Below are 27,206 nucleotides of genomic sequence, written 5' to 3'. Positions count from 1 at the left end.
AGAAAATGAAAATTGGCTGTTGAATGTAGATGTTGGACCAACACATGCTATTCTCAAGGTGATTTTCTTGGAGAGGATGAGTTAGATCTATACCTTTTGTATTGAAATAGCACAGTTTTGTAGGTCTGATATTCTTGAATAACTGACTGAAACCTATAGAAGCTCCCTGAATTCTCTTTCTCCACATATTCCTCAGCATGACTTTACTTCTTACTTTCCTGAGAAGACTGAGGAGCTTTTTCAGGAGCTTTATTCATCTCTAAATAATTACACCTACTTATTTCTTTTTTTTTTATTTTTTTTAATATATTTTATTTGATCATTTCCAAGCATTATTCGTTAAAGACATAGATCATTTTCTTTTCCTCCCCCCCACCCCCCATAGCCGACGCGTAAGTCCACTGGGCATTAGATGTTTTCTTGATTTGAACCCATTGCTTTGTTGATAGTATTTGCATTAGAGTGTTCATTTAATGTCTATCCTCTGTCATGTCCCCTCAACCTCTGTATTCAGGCAGTTGCTTTTTCTCGGTGTTTCCACTCCCATAGTTTATCCTTTGCTTATGAATGGTGTTTTTTTTCTCCTGGATCCCTGAAAGTTGTTCAGGGACATTACACCGCCCCTAATGGAGAAGTCCATTACGTTCGATTATACCACAGTGTAGTAGTCTCTGTGTACAATGTTCTCCTGGTTCTGCTCCTCTCGCTCTGCATCACTTCCAGGAGGTTGTTCCAGTCTCCATGGAACTTCTCCACTTTATTATTCCTTTGAGCACAATAGTATTCCATCGCCAACATATACCACAGTTTGTTCAGCCATTCCCCAATTGATGGGCATCCCCTCGTTTTCCAGTTTTGGGCCACCACAAAGAGCGCAGCTATGAATATTTTTGTACAAGTCTTTGTGTCCATTATCTCTTTGGGGTACAGACCCAGCAGTGCTATGGCTGGGTCAAAGGGTAGATATTCTTTTGTCGCCCTTTGGGCATAGTTCCAAATTGCCCTCCAGAATGGTTGGATCAGTTCACAACTCCACCAGCAATGAATTAATGTCCCTACTTTGCCACATCCCCTCCAGCATTCATTACTTTCCTTTGCTGTTATGTTAGCCAATCTGCTAGGTGTGAGGTGATACCTCAGAGTTGTTTTGATTTGCATCTCTCTGATTATAAGAGATGTAGAGCACTTCTTCATGTGCTTGTTAATAGTTTTGATTTCTTTATCTGAGAACTGCCTATCCATTTCCCTTGCCCATTTATCAATTGGAGAATGGCTTGATTTTTTGTACAATTGATTTAGCTCATTATAAATATGAGTAATTAAACCTTTGTCAGAGGTTTCTATGAAGATTTTTTCCCAATTTGTTGTTTCCCTTCTGATTTTAGTTATATTGGTTTTGTTTGTACAAAAGCTTTTTAGTTTGATGTAGTCAAAATTATTTATTTTACATTTTGTGATTCTTTCTATATCTTGCTTGGTTTTAAAGCCTTTCCCCTCCCAAAGGTCTGACATGTATACTATTCTGTGTTTACCCAATTTACTTATGGTTTCCTTCTTTATGTTTAAGTCACTCACCCATTTTGAATTTATCTTGGTGAAGGGTGTGAGGTGTTGATCTATTCCTAGTCTCTCCCACACTGTCTTCCAATTTTCCCAGCAGTTTTTATCGAATAGTGGATTTTTGTCCCAAAAGCTGGGATCTTTGGGTTTATCGTATACTGTCTTGCTGAGGTCATTTTCCCCCAGTCTATTCCACTGATCTTCCTTTCTGTTTCTTAGCCAGTACCAAATTGTTTTGATGACTGCTGCTTTGTAATATAGTTTGAGGTTTGGGACTGCAAGGCCCCCATCGTATGTGTTTTTTTTCATTATTTCCCTGGATATCCTTGATCTTTTGTTCTTCCAAATGAACTTTGTTATGGTTTTTTCTAAATCAGTGAAGAAGTATTTTGGTAGTTCAATGGGTATGGCACTAAATAGATAAATAAGTTTGGGTAGGATGGTCATTTTTATTATATTGGCTCGTCCTATCCATGAGCAGTTAATGTTTTTCCAATTGTTCAAGTCTAGTTTTAGTTGTGTGGCGAGTGTTTTGTAGTTGTGTTCATATAGTTCCTGTGTTTGTCTTGGGAGATAGATTCCTAGGTATTTTATTTTGTCTAAGGTGATTTTGAATGGGATTTCTCTTTCTAGTTCTTGCTGCTGAGCTGTGTTGGAGATATATAGAAAAGCTGATGATTTATGTGGGTTTATTTTGTATCCTGCAACTTTGCTAAAGTTGTTGATTATTTCAATTAGCTTTTTGGTTGAATCTCTAGGATTCTTTAAGTAGACCATCATGTCATCCGCAAAGAGTGATAACTTGGTCTCCTCCTTGCCTATTCTGATGCCTTCAATTTCTTTATCTTCTCTAATTGCTACTGCTAGTGTTTCTAGTACAATGTCAAATAGTAGAGGTGATAATGGGCATCCTTGTTTCACTCCTGATCTTATTGGGAATGCATCTAGTTTATCCCCATTGCAGATGATATTAGCTGTTGGTTTTAGATATATACTGTTTATTATTTTTAGGAATGACCCTTCTATTCCTATGCTTTCTAGTGTTTTTAATAGGAATGGGTGTTGTATTTTATCAAAGGCTTTTTCTGCATCTATTGAGATAATCATGTGGTTCTTGCTAGTTTGCTTGTTGATGTGGTCAATTATGTGGATGGTTTTCCTAATGTTGAACCAGCCCTGCATCCCTGGTATGAATCCTACTTGATCATGGTGAATGATCCTTCTGATCACTTGCTGGAGTCTTTTTGCTAGTATCCTATTTAAAATTTTTGCATCTATATTCATTAGGGAGATTGGTCTATAGTTTTCTTTCTCTGTTTTTGACCTGCCTGGTTTTGGAATCAGTACCATGTTTGTGTCGTAAAAGGAGTTTGGTAGAACTCCCTCTTTGCTTATTATGTCAAATAGTTTGTATAGTATTGGGGTTAACTGTTCTCTGAATGTTTGATAGAATTCACAGGTGAATCCATCAGGCCCTGGGGATTTTTTCTTAGGAAGTTCTTTGATGGCTTGATGGATTTCAATTTCTGATATGGGATTATTTAAGAATTCTATTTCCTCTTCTGTTAGTCTAGGCAGTTTGTATTTTTGTATATATTCATCCATTTCTCCTAAATTGGTGTATTTATTGCCATATAATTGGGCAAAGTAATTTCTAATGATTGCCTTAATTTCCTCCTCATTGGAGGTGCTGTCCCCCTTTTCATCTTTAATGCTGTGAATTTGCTTTTCTTCCTTCCTTTTTTTAATTAGATTGACCAGTACTTTGTCTATTTTGTTTGTTTTTTCAAAGTACCAGCTTCTTGTCTTATTTATTAAATCAATAGTTCTATCACTTTCGATTTTATTAATTTCTCCCTTAATTTTTAGGATTTCTAATTTAGTTTTCTGCTGGGGGTTTTTAATTTGATCACTTTCGAGTTTTTTCAATTGCATTTCCAATTGATTGATCTCTGCTCTCCCTTGTTTGTTAATATGAGCTTTCAGGGATATGAATTTGCCTCTGATTACCGCTTTGGCTGCATCCCAAAAGGTTTGAAAGGATGTTTCGCCATTGTCATTTTCCTTGATGAAATTATTAATTGTTTCTATGATTTCTTCTTTAGCTAAACGGTTTTGGAGTATCATATTGTTTAATTTCCAATTGGTTTTAGATTTGGTTTTCCATGTACCATTACTAATCATTATTTTTATTGCCTTGTGATCTGAGAAGGCTGCATTCATTATTTCTGCTTTTTTGCATTTGTGTGCTATGTTTCTGTGACCTAATGTATGGTCAATTTTTGTGAATGTGCCATGTGGTGCTGAGAAGAAGGTGTATTCCTTTTTATCCCTATTTATTTTTCTCCATATGTCAATTAATTCTAATTTTTCTAAGATTTCATTCACTTCTTTTACCTCTTTCTTATTTATTTTTTGATTCGATTTATCTAAATTTGATAATGGTTGGTTTAAGTCTCCCACTAGTATGGTTTTATTGTCTATTTCTTCCTTCAATTCTCCTAGTTTCTCCATTAGAAATTTGGGTGCTATATTATTTGGTGCATACATGTTGATTAATGATATTTCCTCATTGTCTAGAGTCCCTTTTAACAAAATATAATTACCTTCCCTATCCCTTTTGATCAGGTCTATTTTTGCATTGGCTTTATCATATATCATGATTACCACTCCTGCCTTCTTTCTATCAGTTGAGGCCCAGAAGGTCTTACTCCATCCTTTAATTCTGACCTTGTGGGTGTCAACCCGCCTCATGTGTGTTTCTTGAAGACAACATATGGTAGGGTTTTGGATTCTAATCCATTCTGCTATTCGTCTACGTTTTATGGGTGAGTTCATCCCATTCACGTTCAAAGTTATGATTGTCATTTGTGGACTCCCTGGCATTTTGATTGCCTTCCCTAATTCTAACCTTTTCTTCTTCGGCTCTACCTTTTAGTCCAGTGATTTACTTTGAATCAGTCCCCCTTGTCCCCTCCCTTGATGTTTCCCTTTTTAGTCCCTCCCTTTTTGTTCCCTCCCCCTCCCCCCTCTCTTTCCCTCCCTTTTTGTTCTCCCTCTCCCCCTCCCCCCCTTGGTTTTCCCTTCTCCTTACCCTTGTTGGGTAAGATAGAATTCAAGATCCCAATGGATCTGGATGTTTTTCCCTCTCAGAGTTGATTTCCCTGAGATTGAGGTTTAAGTAAACCCCCCCCCCCCTCTCTTCCTCTCCTTCTTATAGGAGTTTTCTTCCCCTCCCCTTCCCCTGTGAATCTTTGTGTGAGAACCATTATTCTATTTGGTCTTTCTTTACCCCCTATTTATACATTACATTTTCCCCACATATTAGTATACATAGGTTGATATAAATGTAGTCCTTATAGAAGAGAGTTTGAGTAAAAGAAGATAACATTTTTCCCCTTTCCTTAATATTTACCTTTTCAGGTATTCCTTGCTCTTTGATTTTCGGTATCAAACTTTCCACAGAGCTCTGGTCTTTTCTTTGCAAAAAGTTGGAAGTCTTCTATTTTGTTGAATGCCCATACTTTCCCTTGGAAGTATATAGTCAGTTTTGCTGGGTAGCTGATTCTTGGTTGGAGACCCAGCTCTCTTGCCTTTCTGAAGATCATGTTCCATGCCTTACGATCATTCAGCGTAGAACTTGCAAGGTCTTGTGTGACCCTGATTGGCATTCCTTTATATCTAAATTGTCTTTTTCTGGCTTCCTGTAGGATTTTTTCTTTTGTTTGATAGCTTTGGAATTTGGCAATTACATTCCTGGGAGTTGTCTTTTGGGGGTTTAGTGTAGAAGGTGTTCTGTGAGCTCTGTCAGTGGCTGTATTGCCCCCTTGTTCTAGAATCTCTGGGCAATTTTCTTTGATTATATCTTGTATCACCATGTCCAGTTTGGTGTTTATTTCTGGCTTTTCTGGGAGTCCAATTATTCTTAAATTTTCTCTTCTCCCCCTGTTTTCCAGATCTATCACCTTGTCGGTGAGATATTTTATGTTCTCTTCTAATTTCTTGGTGTTTTGGCTTTGCTTTATTAGTTTTTGCTTTAAAGCCTGGTTTTCTTTTACAGTTTGGTCAAACTGGTTTTGTAGATGCGTGAATTTCTTTTGCATCATTTCCCACTTTTCCTCCCAGAGGGCTTCCATCTTTTTGGTCCTTTCTGATTCAAATTCTTCATGGGTTTGTGGAGAGTTTCTATTTCCTTTGGAAGATTTTGGAGAATTTTCTTGTATATCTTCTTCTATCTGCTCTGTATTTTGTATTTTGGCTCCATAGAATGTGTCCAGAGTCGCCCCTTTCTTCTTATTTTTCTTGGTATTTTGGGGCTTCTGTGGTTCTGTGGAGTTTGTCATCTCTGAACGTGGAGGATTGGCTTTTCTTGTCTTTGTCTGGTGATCAGAGGCTTTAGTCCTGGGCAGATGGTTCTATGACTTTCCCTGGGTTAAACTGAATATGCCTCACTGGAACTGGAATGGAAGGGTCGGACCACGAGGCCACACTCTCCCCCTGGCTCGATTTCCGGAAGTTGCCTTCAGAATCCCTGGCCGTGAGGCTGTTTCGTCGGCCTGTGGGGGGATGGGCTGCCGCTTCCCCAAGCTCCGAGAGCACAGACTTTCACTGAGACTTGGATAGCAGGATCCAGCCCGTGAGGCTGTCTTGCCCGCCCTGAGGGTTGCTGTTGTTTTGACCAGCTCTCTGCAGCGGAGGCCCCAGGCAGTAACTTTCACCCGGACAGACCAGCTCTTTGCAGCGGAGGCCCCAGGCAGTAACTTTCACCCGGACCGACAGGCTCTCTGCAGCGGAAGCCCCAGGCAGTAACTTTCACCCGGACTGGGACTTGGGTAGAAGACCCTGAGGGTTGTTGTTCCTCAGACCCTGCTCTCTGAGCCCGGCGCGGCTGCGGCTTCCGGGAGCCTTGGACTCTGCGCTCCTACCCCTGAGGTCCGAGGGATCTCGGGTTCTGGCTTTTAAGGGGAGCCGTACCTTTTGAACCGGGTCCAGGTCCAGGAGGAGGGATCCCAGGGTCTGTGCTGTTGATCGTTTTGAATTTCGGCGCCTTAGGAGCTTATCGTTTGAGATCGGTCGGGAAGGGTTTTCCGGAGATCTGAACTTCAGCTTTCTCTAAGCCGCCATCTTAACCGGAAGTCCTACTTATTTCTTTATAGATTTACACATTTACCCCTATTTTTCTCTAGTTTCTAAAGTCCTTCCTCACTGTCTGATTTTTCTATAGTAAAATGTAAGCATCTTAAGAACAGGAAATACTTGACTTCCGGTTAAGATGGCGGCTTAGAGAAAGCTGAAGTTCAGATCTCCGGAAAACCCTTCCCGACCGATCTCAAACTAGAAGCTCCTAAGGCGCCGAAATTCAAAACGATCAACAGCACAGACCCTGGGAACCCTCCTCCTGGACCTGGACCCGGTTCAAAAGGTACGGCTCCCCTTAAAAGCCAGAACCCGAGATCCCTTGGACCTCAGGGGTAGGAGCGCAGAGTCCAAGGCTCCCGGAAGCGGCAGCCGCGCCGGGCTCAGAGAGCAGGGTCTGAGGAACAACAACCCTCAGGGTCTTCTACCCAAGTCCCAGTCCGGGTGAAAGTTACTGCCTGGGGCTTCCGCTGCAAAGAGCCGGTTGGTCAAAGAGCCGGTCGTCCGGGTGAAAGTTACTGCCTGGGGCCTCCGCTGCAGAGAGCTGGTCAAAACAACAGCAACCCTCAGGGCGGGCAAGACAGCCTCACGGGCTGGATCCTGCTATCCAAGTCTCAGTGAAAGTCTGTGCTCTCAGAGCTTGGGGAAGCGGCAGCCCATCCCCCCGCAGGCCGAGGAAACAGCCTCACGGCCAGGGATTCTGAAGGCAACTTCCGGAAATCGAGCCAGGGGGAGAGTGTGGCCTCATGGTCCGACCCTTCCATTCCAGTTCCAGTGAGGCATATTCAGTTTAACCCAGGGAACGCTCATAGAACCAACATCTGCCCAGGACTAAAGCCTCTGATCACCAGACAAAGACAAGAAAAGCCAATCCTCCACGTTCAGAGATGACAAACTCCACAGAACCACAGAAGCCCCAAAATACCAAGAAAAATAAGAAGAAAGGGGCGACTCTGGACACATTCTATGGAGCCAAAATACAAAATACAGAGCAGATAGAAGAAGATATACAAGAAAATTCTCCAAAATCTTCCAAAGGAAATAGAAACTCTCCACAAACCCATGAAGAATTTGAATCAGAAAGGACCAAAAAGATGGAAGCCCTCTGGGAGGAAAAGTGGGAAATGATGCAAAAGAAATTCACGCATCTACAAAACCAGTTTGACCAAACTGTAAAAGAAAACCAGGCTTTAAAGCAAAAACTAATAAAGCAAAGCCAAAACACCAAGAAATTAGAAGAGAACATAAAATATCTCACCGACAAGGTGATAGATCTGGAAAACAGGGGGAGAAGAGAAAATTTAAGAATAATTGGACTCCCAGAAAAGCCAGAAATAAACACCAAACTGGACATGGTGATACAAGATATAATCAAAGAAAATTGCCCAGAGATTCTAGAACAAGGGGGCAATACAGCCACTGACAGAGCTCACAGAACACCTTCTACACTAAACCCCCAAAAGACAACTCCCAGGAATGTAATTGCCAAATTCCAAAGCTATCAAACAAAAGAAAAAATCCTACAGGAAGCCAGAAAAAGACAATTTAGATATAAAGGAATGCCAATCAGGGTCACACAAGACCTTGCAAGTTCTACGCTGAATGATCGTAAGGCATGGAACATGATCTTCAGAAAGGCAAGAGAGCTGGGTCTCCAACCAAGAATCAGCTACCCAGCAAAACTGACTATATACTTCCAAGGGAAAGTATGGGCATTCAACAAAATAGAAGACTTCCAACTTTTTGCAAAGAAAAGACCAGAGCTCTGTGGAAAGTTTGATACCGAAAATCAAAGAGCAAGGAATACCTGAAAAGGTAAATATTAAGGAAAGGGGAAAAATGTTATCTTCTTTTACTCAAACTCTCTTCTATAAGGACTACATTTATATCAACCTATGTATACTAATATGTGGGGAAAATGTAATGTATAAATAGGGGGTAAAGAAAGACCAAATAGAATAATGGTTCTCACACAAAGATTCACAGGGGAAGGGGAGGGGAAGAAAACTCCTATAAGAAGGAGAGGAAGAGAGGGGGGGGGTTTACTTAAACCTCAATCTCAGGGAAATCAACTCTGAGAGGGAAAAACATCCAGATCATTGGGATCTTGAATTCTATCTTACCCAACAAGGGTAAGGAGAAGGGAAAACCAAGGTGGGGAGGGGGAGAGGGAGAACAAAAAGGGAGGGAAAGAGAGGGGGGAGGGGGAGGGAACAAAAAGGGAGGGAGTCCACAAATGACAATCATAACTTTGAACGTGAATGGGATGAACTCACCCATAAAACGTAGATGAATAGCTGAATGGATTAGAATCCAAAACCCTACCATATGTTGTCTTCAAGAAACACACATGAGGCGAGTTGACACCCACAAGGTCAGAATTAAAGGATGGAGTAAGACCTTCTGGGCTTCAACTGATAGAAAGAAGGCAGGAGTGGTAATCATGATATCTGATAAAGCCAATGCAAAAATAGACCTGATCAAAAGGGATAGGGAAGGTAATTATATTTTGTTAAAAGGGACTCTAGACAATGAGGAAATATCATTAATCAACATGTATGCACCAAATAATATAGCACCCAAATCTCTAATGGAGAAACTAGGAGAATTGAAGGAAGAAATAGACAATAAAACCATACTAGTGGGAGACTTAAACCAACCATTATCAAATTTAGATAAATCAAATCAAAAAATAAATAAGAAAGAGGTAAAAGAAGTGAATGAAATCTTAGAAAAATTAGAATTAATAGACATATGGAGAAAAATAAATAGGGATAAAAAGGAATACACCTTCTTCTCAGCACCACATGGCACATTCACAAAAATTGACCATACATTAGGTCACAGAAACATAGCACACAAATGCAAAAAAGCAGAAATAATGAATGCAGCCTTCTCAGATCACAAGGCAATAAAAATAATGATTAGTAATGGTACATGGAAAACCAAATCTAAAACCAATTGGAAATTAAACAATATGATACTCCAAAACCGTTTAGCTAAAGAAGAAATCATAGAAACCATTAATAATTTCATCAAGGAAAATGACAATGGCGAAACATCCTTTCAAACCTTTTGGGATGCAGCCAAAGCGGTAATCAGAGGCAAATTCATATCCCTGAAAGCTCATATTAACAAACAAGGGAGAGCAGAGATCAATCAATTGGAAATGCAATTGAAAAAACTCGAAAGCGATCAAATTAAAAACCCCCAGCAGAAAACCAAATTAGAAATCCTAAAAATTAAGGGAGAAATTAATAAAATCGAAAGTGATAGAACTATTGATTTAATAAATAAGACAAGAAGCTGGTACTTTGAAAAAACAAACAAAATAGACAAAGTACTGGTCAATCTAATTAAAAAAAGGAAGGAAGAAAAGCAAATTCACAGCATTAAAGATGAAAAGGGGGACAGCACCTCCAATGAGGAGGAAATTAAGGCAATCATTAGAAATTACTTTGCCCAATTATATGGCAATAAATACACCAATTTAGGAGAAATGGATGAATATATACAAAAATACAAACTGCCTAGACTAACAGAAGAGGAAATAGAATTCTTAAATAATCCCATATCAGAAATTGAAATCCATCAAGCCATCAAAGAACTTCCTAAGAAAAAATCCCCAGGGCCTGATGGATTCACCTGTGAATTCTATCAAACATTCAGAGAACAGTTAACCCCAATACTATACAAACTATTTGACATAATAAGCAAAGAGGGAGTTCTACCAAACTCCTTTTACGACACAAACATGGTACTGATTCCAAAACCAGGCAGGTCAAAAACAGAGAAAGAAAACTATAGACCAATCTCCCTAATGAATATAGATGCAAAAATTTTAAATAGGATACTAGCAAAAAGACTCCAGCAAGTGATCAGAAGGATCATTCACCATGATCAAGTAGGATTCATACCAGGGATGCAGGGCTGGTTCAACATTAGGAAAACCATCCACATAATTGACCACATCAACAAGCAAACTAGCAAGAACCACATGATTATCTCAATAGATGCAGAAAAAGCCTTTGATAAAATACAACACCCATTCCTATTAAAAACAATAGAAAGCATAGGAATAGAAGGGTCATTCCTAAAAATAATAAACAGTATATATCTAAAACCAACAGCTAATATCATCTGCAATGGGGATAAACTAGATGCATTCCCAATAAGATCAGGAGTGAAACAAGGATGCCCATTATCACCTCTACTATTTGACATTGTACTAGAAACACTAGCAGTAGCAATTAGAGAAGATAAAGAAATTGAAGGCATCAGAATAGGCAAGGAGGAGACCAAGTTATCACTCTTTGCGGATGACATGATGGTCTACTTAAAGAATCCTAGAGATTCAACCAAAAAGCTAATTGAAATAATCAACAACTTTAGCAAAGTTGCAGGATACAAAATAAACCCACATAAATCATCAGCTTTTCTATATATCTCCAACACAGCTCAGCAGCAAGAACTAGAAAGAGAAATCCCATTCAAAATCACCTTAGACAAAATAAAATACCTAGGAATCTATCTCCCAAGACAAACACAGGAACTATATGAACACAACTACAAAACACTCGCCACACAACTAAAACTAGACTTGAACAATTGGAAAAACATTAACTGCTCATGGATAGGACGAGCCAATATAATAAAAATGACCATCCTACCCAAACTTATTTATCTATTTAGTGCCATACCCATTGAACTACCAAAATACTTCTTCACTGATTTAGAAAAAACCATAACAAAGTTCATTTGGAAGAACAAAAGATCAAGGATATCCAGGGAAATAATGAAAAAAAAACACATATGATGGGGGCCTTGCAGTCCCAGACCTCAAACTATATTACAAAGCAGCAGTCATCAAAACAATTTGGTACTGGCTAAGAAACAGAAAGGAAGATCAGTGGAATAGACTGGGGGAAAACGACCTCAGCAAGACAGTATACGATAAACCCAAAGATCCCAGCTTTTGGGACAAAAATCCACTATTCGATAAAAACTGCTGGGAAAATTGGAAGACAGTGTGGGAGAGACTAGGAATAGATCAACACCTCACACCCTACACCAAGATAAATTCAAAATGGGTGAGTGACTTAAACATAAAGAAGGAAACCATAAGTAAATTGGGTAAACACAGAATAGTATACATGTCAGACCTTTGGGAGGGGAAAGGCTTTAAAACCAAGCAAGATATAGAAAGAATCACAAAATGTAAAATAAATAATTTTGACTACATCAAACTAAAAAGCTTTTGTACAAACAAAACCAATATAACTAAAATCAGAAGGGAAACAACAAATTGGGAAAAAATCTTCATAGAAACCTCTGACAAAGGTTTAATTACTCATATTTATAATGAGCTAAATCAATTGTACAAAAAATCAAGCCATTCTCCAATTGATAAATGGGCAAGGGAAATGGATAGGCAGTTCTCAGATAAAGAAATCAAAACTATTAACAAGCACATGAAGAAGTGTTCTACATCTCTTATAATCAGAGAGATGCAAATCAAAACAACTCTGAGGTATCACCTCACACCTAGCAGATTGGCTAACATAACAGCAAAGGAAAGTAATGAATGCTGGAGGGGATGTGGCAAAGTAGGGACATTAATTCATTGCTGGTGGAGCTGTGAACTTATCCAACCATTCTGGAGGGCAATTTGGAACTATGCCCATAGGGCGACAAAAGAATATCTACCCTTTGACCCAGCCATAGCACTGCTGGGTCTGTACCCCAAAGAGATAATGGACACAAAGACTTGTACAAAAATATTCATAGCTGCGCTCTTTGTGGTGGCCCAAAACTGGAAAACGAGGGGATGCCCATCAATTGGGGAATGGCTGAACAAACTGTGGTATATGTTGGTGATGGAATACTATTGTGCTCAAAGGAATAATAAAGTGGAGAAGTTCCATGGAGACTGTAACAACCTCCAGGAAGTGATGCAGAGCGAGAGGAGCAGAACCAGGAGAACATTGTACACAGAGACTAATACACTGTGGTATAATCGAACGTAATGGACTTCTACATTAGGGGCGGTGTAATGTCCCTGAACAACTTTCAGGGATCCAGGAGAAAAAAAAAACACCATTCATAAGCAAAGGATAAACTATGGGAGTGGAAACACTGAGAAAAAGCAACTGCCTGAATACAGAGGTTGAGGGGACATGACAGAGGATAGACTTTAAATGAACACTCTAATGCAAATACTAACAACAAAGCAATGGGTTCAAATCAAGAAAACATCTAATGCCCAGTGGACTTACGCGTCGGCTATGGGGGGTGGGGGGAGGAAAAGAAAATGATCTATGTCTTTAACGAATAATGCTTGGAAATGATCAAATAAAATATATTAAAAAAAAAAAGAACAGGAAATACTTGTTCTTTCATTTTTTTATCCTTCGTATCTAAGAATAGTGTAAGGTGCAGAGTTGACAGTTGACTGCTTATGAAATTTAATTGAATCCCATTCTCTTTTGTCTTCTCCAAATGCTTATTCTTTTACATCTTCACTCTTTCGCCTTCTAGGTTTTGTTTATTGATGCCTAAATCATATTTGCATCTTCTTAGTATTTTCCTGTCTCTCCTCCCCTTTACTGCTAAATTTCAAGAAAATCATCTTTTCATTCTCTAATTTTTGAAGTCTTCCTTCTTTTCTAAAAATCGACTGAAAGTTATCTTTCTAATGTCATCAGTGATCTTGTCAATGTATTTTCAGAGTCTTCTTGGTCTTTTTGCATTGGGTGGCACTATTGCTTTCATCTTCTGAGTACTCTTTTCTTGTTAGGTTTCCAATAAATGTCTCTTTTGAGGTTACTCTTCTAATTATCTGGCCACTTCTTGATGTCCTTCACTGGCTCATATTTATTCTTACCTATGAGTGAGGGTCCTGCAAGGCTCCATCTTCCATCTTCTCTCTTTTCATCATATATGCTCTCCTTGGGTAATTTTATGCAACTACGTGGCTTCAGTTAGCATCTATATACATCTCATTCCTAGATTTACATATTTAACAACAAACTCACAGCTCACCATCAGTCATTCATACCTATCTCCTTGCTAGATATTTACCTTTTGTCTTCCTAATTTATCTGTATTTGAGGAACCCCTCAGTCTCAAAAGTCAAAATCTTAATCTATCATGTCATTTCATAAATCAGCTCAAGTACCACTTCCATTTTCATGCCACTTCAAAAACCAGATTAGATACCCTCTCCCCTATAAATTGTTGTATAATCTGTTCCCTTCTCACTTGAAAATCAGCATTCTCATCTCAAAGTTTCATATAGGGCTATGTCTAGGTGTCTTTTTTTTTGTCCCAGGCACAGTCTTCTCTGTACCATATTGATGAACATGTCATTTTTATCTCCAGTGAGAGATTGTCATAGAACTGTAATAACTTAACAATGGCCTATTATTCAAACTAGCCAATCTGATTAGCGAGAGGATGTACCTGAAAGTTGATTTAATTTGTATTAATTTCTCTAATCAATGGTGATTTAGAGAATTTTTTTCATAGGACAATAGATAGCTCGGATTTTTTCTTAAAATTACCCATTTTTATCTTTAGATCATTTATCAATTGGGGAAATAATCATATTCTTATAAATTATACTCAATTCTCTATACATTTGAGAAATGTGGCCTTTATTAAAAGAAATGTGATGTGAATTTTTCCTTACAATGTGAGATGTTGGTTTATAGCTAGCTTCTGCCAACCTGCTTTCTAGTTTTCCTAGCAATTTTGTCCAATAATGAGTTCTTGTCCCAAAAGCTTGGATCATCATATTTATCAGACAGTAGATTATTATGGTCACTTACTACCATGTATGGTGAACCAAATATACTATTTCTCTGATCTACTACTCTATTTCTTGAGCAATCTCAGATTGTTTTGATGAATACCACTTCGTAATAGAGTTTGATATCTGCTACTGCTAGAGTACCTTTTTTCACATTTTTAATGAGTCTCTTGCTTTTCTTGACCTTTTTTTAGATGATTTTTATTATTTTTTCCAGTTCTTTGAAATATTTTTAATAGTTTGATTGGTATGACATTGAATAAGCAAATTAATTTGTTATTTTTTTTTACATTGGACCAACCTATCCAAGAGCAATTAATATCCCTCCATTTGTTAAATCTGACATCATGTAAAACATGTTTTGTAGCTGTGTTCATATAGTTCCTGCTTGTCTTGGCAAGTAGACTCCCATATATTTTATATTGCATGTACTTGTTCTAAGTAGAATTTCTCCTTCTTTTTCTTGCTGCTGGACTTTGTTGGTAATATATAGAAATTCTGATGATCTATGTGAATTTATTTTATATCCTGCAACTCTGCCAAAGTTGTTGATTCAACTAGTTTTTTTTAATTTATTCTCTAAATATGGCATTATATTATCTGCAAAGTGTGATTGCCTCATTGCCTGTTTTAATACTTTTAATTTTTTCTTAAGTTAATAGCTAGTATTTATAGTATAATATAGAATAATAGTGGTAATAATGAGCAAATTTCCATTATCCTTACCTTAGTGAGAAGGCTTCTATCTTATCTCAAAAGCAGAAGGTGTTAGATAGATACAGCTTATTACTATAAGGAAAGCATTATTTTTTCCTATTTTTCTAGAGTTTTTCATAGGAATAAGTATATTTTGTGAAATGATTTTTCTGCATCTACTGAGATCAAAATATAATCTCTGCTGATTTTGTTTCCTATAAATATGTTGTCTCATTGTTGTCATTATCTTTCCTGGAATTATTAATTGTTCTTAGACACATTCATTCTTTTGAAATAGATTATTTAGTTTCCAATTAAGCTTTCATATATCTCCATTATACTTTATTAAAAATTTATTGTAATGTAATCTGAAAATAATGCATTCACAATTTTTACCTTTCATCATTTGTTTGTAAAGATTTTATTTGCTTAATGCATAGTAAACTATTTTGAAAGTACCATGTAGAGCTGATAAAAAGTTATACTTTCTTCTATTCCTATTCATTTTTCTTCAGCAGTCTGTCATTTCTAACTTTTCCAATATTCTATTCATCTCTTTAACTTCTTTGTTGTTTATGCTTTTGGTTTGACTTATCAAGTTCTGAATGTCCCCCTCCAGTATAGTTTTATGGTCTGTTTCCTCCTATGACATTTAAATTTTCCTTTAAGAATTTGGATGTTTTGCTATTTAGTGCATATGTTTTGTATTGCTATTTGTATTGCTTCCTTGTCTATGGTAATATTTAGAAAATTTAGTTTCCATGTTTACCTTTTTTTAATTAAATCTATTTTTGCTTTTGATTTGTCTGAGATCATGATTAATGCCCATTTTTAAAACCTCAGCTAACATATAGCAGATTCTGCTCCAGCCTCTTATTCTGCATATTTCTCTGCTTAGGATGTGTTTCTTATAAATATCATATCATCAAATTTTGGTTTTTAATACCTTCTGGTATCTTCTTGCTTTTTATGTATGAGCTCATCTCATTCACATTCCCAGTTATAATCACTATTTGTGTATTTCCCTTCACATGTGTATGTTGTTTCTGTTTCTCTCTCTGTCTCTCTCTCTCCCTCCCTCTCTTTCTTTCTCTCTCTGTCTGTCCCTAAAAACATATTTTGCTTTTGACTACTGCTTCCCTTAAACCACCAGTCACTTCTCCATCTTTTATCTCCTTATATCTGTAGGGTTTCTATATCCTCAGGAATATGTTTGATTCCCTCTTTAAGTCAATTCCAAAGTAAAGTATAAGTGTTACCTGTCATTTGCCATATATCCCTTCACTATAAAAGTTCATTCTTTAATGTCTGTTTTATGAGATTTTACCCATTTTTCACTCCCTCCTCCTCATTCCATAAAAATTCTGTTTCTCACCTTTGATTTTTTTGAAACCATTCTTTCATATTCAGCCCACATCTGTGCTCTCTGTCTATGCATATTCTTTCTAAGTACTCTAATATTTATAAAGTTTTTTAGGCATTGTAAGTAGCATCTTTATAGGAATATTTTGAATCCTTCATGTTTACCTTTTTGTGCTTCTCTTGAGTCTCATATGTGAAGTCAAAATTTCTATTTAGTTATGTTCTTTTAATCAGGAATTTTTGACATTCCTCTATTTCACTAGATGACCATTTTTTCCTTGAAGGATTATATTCAAGATTGCTAAATGATTCTTAATTTTAATCCTGTCTGCTTTGTGTTTATCATATGCCAAGTCTTCTTTACTTTATTATAGAAGCTGCTAAATCCTGTGTTATCCAGCCCAGGTCTCCATGATACTTTGATTATTTCTTTCTGAATGCTTACAATGTTTTATCCCAGATCAGGGAGCTCTGGAATTTAAATGCATGGCTGTCACATAATATAATAATTCTTAAATTATCTCTTCTTGATTTATTTTCAAGGTTAGTTATATTTCCAAAGATCCATTTCATATTTTCTCCAATTTTTTCTTCTTTTTACTTTAGTTATTATTTATTGATGACTTATGGAGTCATTAATGTTCACTTGCATAATTCTCCTTTTAAGAGACTATTTTCTTTAATAAGCTTTTATACCTTTTTTTTTCCTATTTGGTCAATTCTACTTTTAATAAAAATCTCACCTTCCATCTTGCAGCCAATACTGTGTATTGGCTCCAAGGCAGAAGAGTGGTAAGGGCTAGGCAATGGGGGTTAAGTGACTTGCCCAGGGTCACAAAGCTGAGAAGTATCTGAGGTCATATTTGAACCTAGGACCTCCCATCTCTAGGCCTGACTCTCAATTCACTGAGCTACCCAGCTTCCCCCTCAATTCTACTTTTAAAGGAGTTTTGGTTTGTTTGTTTGTTCTTTTTTTTTTTTGGTAAATTTTTTATAATCTTTTTTCCATTTGTCCAATTTCTGTTTTTAAGTTTTCTCCAAAGGATTTCCATTTTCATTTTACTGTTAGAACCCAAGGGGAAAAGATCCCCAAAGGCTCAAACCAGAGGCCAAGGGTCCCTTAGGTAGGAGTGAGAAATAAGACCAGAGAGATTAAAACCTTTTAGGGTCAGAAAGACAGAAAGGCTACATAGTTGATAGCTAATGCTAGTGAAGTTTGTTGAATACAGACAGAGTTTATAAAGGAAAAAAAAAACAAGATTAAGGGAGAGGGGGGAGCATGAGTACATGTGGAGTTGAGCATGTTCATGGATAAATGGGTACAAAAACATATTTTTCTCAAGACTGTTTTTCTGGCTATCTGTGCCTAACTCCAAAGATATTTTGACAATCAAAGTAGGGGAGATAATTATTTCCAACCTTTGTCCTTAGACCTCAAATATTATTTACATAGTTTAGATCTTTGCCTGTTTTTTCCAAGCCCCAAGCTAGGTTTATCTCTATTATTTTACTGTTTTGGCCAATTCTGTTTCTCAAAGTAGTATTTTCCTTAAATGTAAAGAAAATGCTTTTAAAAATGAGTACACAACAAAAAGGAACTTGTCATAGAAAGTTACTTTTGAGACAGGGAAGATGAAGGCACAAACCTAAGAGAACCCTTCAGATGCAAAGCAGTTTCAAGCAAAACCTCAAAGAAGAAATTTAATTGGATACAAGCCCAAAAAGAATTCCTAGAGGAATTCAAAAATAATTTTAAAAATTAAATGAGGAAGATAGAGGAAAAATATGGGAATGAAAATAGCATGATTCAAAGAAATCAGGAAAATGGAATCAAGAGCTGGTTAAAAAGTTACAATGAGAGTTCCAGTCAAGATGGTGGCTTAGACAGATCTAAAGGTCAGATCTCCGAAAAACCCTTCCTTACCAATCTCAAACTGTATGCTCCTAGGGCAACAAAACTCAAAATGAACAACAGAATAGACCCCGGGAACCCTCCTCCAGGACCTGGATCAAAAGGTACAGTCCCCCAAAAGCCAGAAACCTTGATCACTCAGAATTAAGGGGTAGGCAGAAGGAAGGTCCCAGGACCCATCCCCCCCCCAACCCAGAGCTCTGAGTCAGAGGCAGCAGCGGGAACCTCAGGGCAGGCAAAAGGACATCAGGGTCAGCTAGTCTGAAGGCCGCATCCTGAAAACAACCTGAGCCACTCACGGGGGCACCTAAAACAAACAGCAGGGAAACAGAGAGAGATGGGGGGGGGAGCCTGTAGCCCCCTGGCTAGATCTTCCCATCTGAGTCTCACTGAAGGTCCCTGCATCAGAGTATACTCAGTCCAACCCAGCTGAAGTTAATCCTATCAGGAAACCTGAGCTCCTGGAAGCCATGGCCCCTCCCCCTCAGAGTTCAGGGTTTTCTGGCCGGCAAAGGCATTGAAACACCTTGCGGAGAGTGCCAAGCCAGGCTCAGAGCATAGAAGTAAGGCAAAGGAGAAGCATCAGGAGGGAACTGAGGAGGGCAGTAACACCGAAACACCGAAACACCAGCAATTCCTGGTTTCACGTGGAAGACAGAACAGCTGTGGAGAACAGAAAATTTGCATGGTGCTAAAGCCTCTGAACACCAGACAGATAAAAGAAGGGCCAGCCCCCCACCACATTCAGATAGAGATGGAAAACAGTACAGAAGCACAAAAGCCTCAAAACTCCAAGAAAAACAAGAAGAAGGGGGCGAATTTGGACACATTTTATGGAGCAAAAATACAAAATATAGAGGAGATATAAGAGGAAACACAAGCAAATGCTCTGAAACCTTCCAAAGGAAATGGAAACTCTCAACAAACCCATGAAGAATTTGAATCGGGAATGATCAAAAAGATGGAAGCCTTGTGGCAGGGAAACTGGGAAATAATGCAAAAGAATTTCACGCAGCTACAAAACTGGTTTGACCAAACTGAAAAGGAAAACCAGGCTTTAAAGGTCAGAATTAGGTAACTGGAAGACAATGACTTTCAAAAAGAGCAAGAATCAATAAAGCAAAGAAAAAGATAAAGAAATTAGAAGAGAACATAAAATATCTCACTGACAATGGGACAGACTTGGAAAATAGAGGAAGAAGAGATAATTTAAGAATAATTGGACTACCAGAAAAGCCAGAAATAAATAGCAAACTCGACATCATAATACGAGATATAATCAAAAAAAATTGCCCAGGGATTCTAGAACAAGAGGGCAATACAGCCACTGACAGAGCTCACAGAACACACTCTACACTAAATCCCCAAAAGACAACTCCCAGGAATGTAATTGCCAAATTCCAAAGCATTCAAACAAAAGAAAAAATCTTACTAGAAGCCAGAAAAAGACAATTTAGATATAAAGGAATGCCAACCAGGGTCACACAAGACCTTGCAAGTTCCACTCTGAATGATTGTAAGGCATGGAACATGATTTTCAGAAAGGCAAGGGAGCTGGGTCTTCAACCAAGAATCAGCTATCCAGCAAAACTGACTATATACTTCCAAGGGAAAGTATGGGCATTCAACAAAATAGATGATTTCCAAGTTTTTGCAAAGAAAAGACCAGAGCTCTGTGGAAAGTTTGATATCGAAAAACAAAGAGCATGGAATACCTGAAAAGGTAAATATGAAGGAAAGGGAAAAGGAGAAAATTGTTATCTTTTCTTTTATTCAAACTCTCTTCTATAAGGACTACATTTATATCAATCTATGTATATTAATATGTGGGGAAAATGTAATGTGTAAATAGGGGGAAAAGAAAAATCAAGTAGAAGAATCTTTCTCACACAAATATTCACACGGGAAGGGGAGGGGAAGAAAACTCCTATAAGAAGGAGAGGAAGAGAGTTTTTACTTAAACCTTACTCTCAGAGAAATCAACTCTGAGAGGGAGGAACATCCAGGTCCATTGGGATCTTGAATTCTATCTTACCCAACATGGGTAGGGAGAGGGGAAAACCAGGGGGGGTAAAGGGGGAGGGAGCACAAAAAGGGAGGGAAGGAGAGGGGGGAAGGGGAGGGAATAAAAAGGGAGGGGCTAGAAAGGGAAACATATCAAGGGAAAGGACAAGGGGGACTGATTTAAATTAAATCACTAGATTAAAAGGTAGAGCTGAAGAAGAAAGGTTAGAATTAGGGAAGGATATCAAAATGCCAGGGAGTCCACAAGTGACAATCATAACTTTGAATGTGAATGGGATGAACTCAACCATAAAACGTAGACAAATAGCAGAATGGATTAGAATCCAAAACCCTACCATATGTTGTCTTCAAGAAACACACATGAGGCGGGTAGACACCCACAAGGTCAGAATTAAAGGATGGGGTAAGACCTTCTGGGCCTCAACTGACAGAAAGAAGGCAGGAGTGGCAATCATGATATCTGATAAAGTCAAAGCAAAAATAGATCTGATTAAAAGGGATAGGGAAGGTAATTATATTTTGTTAAAAGGGACCTTAGATAATGAGGAAATATCACTAATCAACATGTATGCACCAAATAATATAGCACCCAAATTTCTAATAGAGAAACTAGGAGAATTGAAGGAAGAAATAGACAGTAAAACAATATTAGTGGGAGATTTGAACCAACCATTATCAAATTTAGATAAATCAAATAAAAAAATAAATAAGAAAGAGGTAAAAGAAGTGAATGAAATCTCAGAAAAATTAGAGTTAATAGACATATGGAGAAAAATAAATGGGGACAAAAAGGATTACACCTTCTTCTCAGCACCACAAGGCACATTCACAAAGATTGACCATACACTAGGTCACAGAATCAAGGCATTCAAATGCAGAAAAGCAGAAATAATAAATGTAGACTTTTCAGATCACAAGGCAACAAAAATAATGATCAGTAAATGTACATGGAAAACCAAATCAAAAATTAATTGGAAATTAAACAATATGATACTCCAAAATCGTTTAGTTAGAAAAGAAATCACAGAAACAATTAATAATTTCATCGAGGAAAATGACAATGGCGAGACATCCTTTCAAACCTTTTGGGATGCAGCCAAAGCAGTAATGAGGTAAATTCATACCCATGAGTTCATATATTAAGGGAGAGCAGAGATCAATGAATTGGAAATGCAAATTAATAAACTTGAAAGAGAACAAATTTAAAACCCCCAGAAGAAAACCAAACTAGAGATCCTAAAAATTAAGGGAGAAATTAATAAAATAGAATGTGATAAAACTGTTGATTTAATAAATAAGACAAGAAGCTGGTACTTTGAAAAAATAAACAATATAGGCAAAGTACTGGTCAATCTAATTTTAAAAAGAAATAAAAAGAAAAGCAAATTAACAGCATCAAAGATGAAAAGGGGGACATCATCTCCAATGAAGAGGAAATCAAGGCAATCATTAAAAATTATTTGCCCAATTATATGGAAATAAATACACCAATTTAGGCAATATGGATGAATACATACAAAAATACAAACTGCCTAGACTAACAGAAGAAGAAATAGAATTCTTAAATAATCCCATATCAGAAAATGAAATCCAATGGTCATCAAAGAACTCCCTAAGAAAAAATCCCCAGTGCCTGATGGATTCACCAGTGAATTCTATAAAACATTCAGAGAACAGTTAATCCCAATACTATACAAACAATTTGACATAATAAGCAAAGAGGGAGTTCTCCCAAACTCCTTTTATGATACAAACATGGTACTGATTCCAATGCCAGGCAGGTCAAAAATAGAGAAAGAAAATTATAGACCAATCTCCCTAATGAATATAGATGCAAAAATCTTAAATAGGATACTAGCAAAAAGACTCCAGCAAGTGATCAGAAGGGTCATCCACCATGATCAAGTAGGATTTATACCAGGGATGCAGGGCTGGTTCAATATTAGGCAAACCATCCTCATAATTGACCACATCAACAAGAAAACCAACAAAAATCACATGATTATTTCAATAGATGCAGAAAAAGCCTTTGATAAAATACAACATCAATTCCTATTAAAAACACTAGAAAGTATAGGAATTGGAGGGTCGTTCCTAAAAATAACAAACAGTATATATCTAAAACCATCAGCTAATATCATTTGCAATGGGGATAAACTAGATGCATTCCCAATAAGATCAGTAGTGAAACAAGGATGCCCATTATCACCTCTACTATTTGACATTGTACTAGAAACACTAGCAGTAGCAATTAGAGAAGAAAAAAAAATTGAAAGCATCAAAATAGGTAAGGAGGAGGCCAAGTTATCGCTCTTTGCAGATGACATGATGGTCTACTTAAAGAATCCTAGAGATTCAACCAAAAAGCTAATTGAAATAATCAACAACTTTAGCAAAGTTGCAGGATACAAAATAAACCCGCATAATTCATCAGCATTTCTATACATCTCCATCATAGCTCAGCAGCAAAAATTAGAAAGAGAAATCCCATTCAAAATCACCTTAGATAAAATAAAATACCTAAGAATCTATCTCCCAAGACAAACACAGAACCTATATGAACACAACTACAAAACACTCTCCACACAACTAAAACTAGACTTGAGCATTTGGAAAAACATTAAATGCTCATGGATAGGAAGAGCCAATATAATAAAAATGAACATCCTACCCAAACTTATCTTTCTATTTAGTGCCATACCCATTGAACTTCCAAAAAATTTCTTTACTGATTTAGAAAAAACCATAACAAAGTTCATTTGGAATAACAAAGGATCAAGGATATCCAGGGAAATAATGAAAAAAAAAACACATATGATGGGGGCCTTGCAGTCTCAGATCTCAAACTATATTACAAAGCAGCAGTCATCAAAACAATTTGGTACTGGCTAAGAGACAGAAAGGAGTATCAGTGGAATAGACTTGGGGCAAGTAACCTCAGCAAGACAGTATACGATAAACCCAAATATCCCAGCTGTTGGGACAAAAATCCACTATTCGCTAAAAACTTCTGGGAAAATTGGAAGACAGTTTGGGAGAGATTAGGTTTGGATCAACACCTCACACCCTACACCAAGATAAATTCAAAATGGGTGAATGACTTGACTATAAAGAAGGAAACTATAAGTAAATTAGGCAAACACAGAATAGTATACATGTCAGACCTTTGGGAAGGGAAAGACTTTAAAACCGAGCAAGACTTAGAAAGAGTCACAAAATGTAAAATAAATAATTTTGACTACATCAAATTAGAAAGCTTTTGTACAAACAAAACCAATATAAGTAAAATCAGAAGGAAAGCAACAAATTGGGAAAAAATCTTCATAAAAACCTTTGACAAAGGTTTAATTACTCAAGTTTACAAAGAGTTAAATCAATTGTACAAAAAATCAAGCCATTCTCCAATTTATAAATGGGCAAGGGACATGAACAGGCAGTTCTCAGCCAAAGAAATTAAAACTATTAATAAGCACATGAAAAGTGCTCTATATCTGTTCTAATCACAGAGATGCAAGCAAAACAACTCTGAGGTATTACCTCACACCTGGCAGATTGGCTAACATGACAGCAAAGGAAAGTAATGAATGCTGGAGGGGATGCGGCAAAGTAGGGACACTAATTCATTGCTGGTGGAATTGTGAATTGATCCAACCATTTGGGAGGGAAATTTGGAACTATGCCCAAAGGGCAATAAAAGACTGTCTGCCCTTTGATCCAGCCATAGCACTTCTGGGTTTGCACCCCAAAAAGATAATAAAGAAAAAAACTTGCACAAGAATATTCATAGCTGCACTCTTTGTGGTGGCCAAAAATTGGAAAATCAGGGGATGCCCATCAATTGGGGAATGGCTGAACAAATTGTGGTATATGTAGGTGATGGAATATTATTGGGCTAAAAGGGAAAACAAAGTGGAGGAATTTCATGGAGACTGGAACAACCTCCAGGAAGTGATGCAGAGCTAAAGGAGCAGAACCAGGAAAACATTGTATACAGAGACTGATACACTGTGGTACAATCGAACATAATGGACTTCTCCATTAGTGTCAATGCAATGTCCCAGAACAACTTACAGGGATCTAAAAAACACTATCCAAAAGCAGAGGAAAACTGTAGAAGTAAAAACATAGTGGAAAAGCAACTGCTTGACTACAGGGGCTGAGGGGAAATGACTGAGGAGAGATTCTAAAGGAACACTCTAGTGCAAATACCAACAACATGGAAATGGGTTCGAATCAAGAACACATGTGAAACCCAGTGGAATTGTGCGTCAGATATGGGAGAAGTAGTGGGAGGGGGGAGGAAAAGAAAATGATCATTGTTTCTAATGAATAATGTTTGTAAATGACCATATTAAATAATGTTTAAAAAAAGTTACAATGATTTTTAAAGTCATGTCAAGTTTCATCTATGCTCCTTAGGAGGAGTGGGCTTTAGGCATTTTGAACTGCTGTTTTCAGAACTAGTTCTGAGTTTGTAAGTTTTCAGTTCTTCCCATCTAAGGATGATTTAAGGAGAGGTGTGATCACTGCTCTCTTGGTGTGTTTTCTAGTCAACAAGCTTCAACAAACTCTCTTCTACTGTCTAGAACTAGACCATGGTCCTTGCACCCCTGTAGTCAGGAGTACTCTTCCTCCTTCTTGGCCCTATAAATACTACTCAGGCAAATAATAGTGCTTTTCTCTGACCTACATTTTTGATAAGGGTCCCTGTTCTCCTTTAAATGACAAGCACTCCTCTCTGCCTGGAACTGAAACAAAGTCTCCTGTTCCCTCTTTCCCCTGTCCATAAGTACCAGTACACTATACAGTATTTCTTTTTGGCCTGGCACCTCCATCTGGAAATGTGTATAGGCAATGCAATAGGTTTGTGAATCCAGTAAAGCAAAGGAGTCCCTGCAATATCTTTCTGACCACTTATCGAATTCCTCTATTATTTGTGTGTAGAGAATTCAGGAAGCTGCTGCTCAGATTGTGCTACCACCCCTTTATTGCCCATGCTGTATTATCCAGGCACTATTCCAATGAGACCGACCTATCTTGCTGACCTCCTAATTTTTCCTGGGTTCAAAAATTGTTTCACTCTAACTTTGTGTTGGTTCTGCTGCTCCAGAATGTAATTTGAGGTATTATTTGGAAGCTGAGAGAGTTCTAGTTAGTTCCTGTGCTACTCTATCATCTTGACTCCCCTCAAGCTAATCTCTGAACATTTTATGTATGAATTTATTTATGGGTGAAGCAGGAGGACCCTGTGCTTTATATGTAAGGCTTAGCTCACTTTCCACCAAATAACAGTTATATAAAATACCAATAGAAAGTAGTGGAGAAATCCTTTTATCTAAATCAGTAGCAAAAAATTCCCCCAGGATTGAGAGAAAGTATACACATGAGAATGTATACTAGACAACACAGAGTTAAGGAAGTCTCTCACTGTAAGTTGAGTTAACACTGTGGAGCTCAATAGAACACTGGGCCTGCAGTTAAGAAGACCATAATTCAATTTGACTTCATTTACATACTAGTTGTATTACCCTGGCCAAGGAATCTGTAAGGGTGGGGATTTATTTATTTAAATTGGAAAAAAAAAATTAATTAATTAATTTAGAATTTTTTTCCATGGTTACATGATTCTGGGAATTTATTTTTATGCCTTTACTTTCTGTGTAAGGATCAATGCTAACTCTGGGTAAGGCAGAAGAATGATAAAGCCTAAGTAATTGGGGCTAAATGACTTCTCCAGTGTCACACAGCGAGAAAGTATCTAAAACCACATTTGAACCCCAGGCATCCTGTATCCCTGCCTGACTCTCTATTCACTGAGCCAACTAAGTGCCCCAAGAAGGTGAGAATTTTAACTGAAATTTGAAAGAAGTCATGGAAACTAGTAGGCAGAAATGACATTGAGTGGCATTCTAGGCATATGGGAAAGACAGTGAAAATGGGAATTGGAATGTCTAAAAAGGAAGATGCTATCAATGGGGAAGGCTGGGAATGTGCAAGATTGTGGGGAGTGAGGCTGGAGCTGTTGGATACAAGTAGCATGGATCATCTATAAATTATTGCATGAGATTCTTTACCTGGAAAAAATTGTTATCACAATAGAACACATGATCCTCTGGCTTTGCTGTTCTAACTCTGCTTTCTCTTGATAGCTTCCTTTCTCCCTTCTCCCCCAACCCCAAGTTTTTCTTCTTTGTTCCCCAGATTTGGAAAAGCCCAGTTTTCTGCCTTTGATTTTTGAAGTATGCCACCATTTCTCCCTTTGATCCCTGGAATGGAGCAAACTATGACTGCCTCATTCCTTGGGTTTTTGTTATCTCCTACTAGTTAATCATCTGACAATCCCTAGCATATGGCCCTGTCCATTCTCTCTTTTTTTAATTGAAAAAAGTATTTAATTAATTAATTTAGAATATTTTTCCATGGTTACATGATTCATATTCTTTCCCTCCCTGCTCCCCTCCCCCCCATAGCTGACACACAATTCCACTAGGTTTTACATGTATCATTAATCAAGACCTATTTCCCTTTATTGATAATTACACCAGGGTGATCATTTAGAGTCTACATTCCCAGTCATAGCCCCATCAACCAATGTGATCAAGCAGTTGCTTTTCTTTTGTGTTTCTGCTCCCACATCCCTCTGAATGTGAATGGTGTTCTTTCTCTTAAGTCCCTCAGAACTGTCCTTGATCATTGCATTGCTGC

The sequence above is a fragment of the Monodelphis domestica genome, chromosome 4 (genome assembly GCF_027887165.1).
Source record: "Monodelphis domestica isolate mMonDom1 chromosome 4, mMonDom1.pri, whole genome shotgun sequence".
In the NCBI taxonomy this organism is placed as follows: Eukaryota; Metazoa; Chordata; class Mammalia; order Didelphimorphia; family Didelphidae; genus Monodelphis; species Monodelphis domestica.
Note: the sequence above shows the minus strand (reverse complement) of the source record.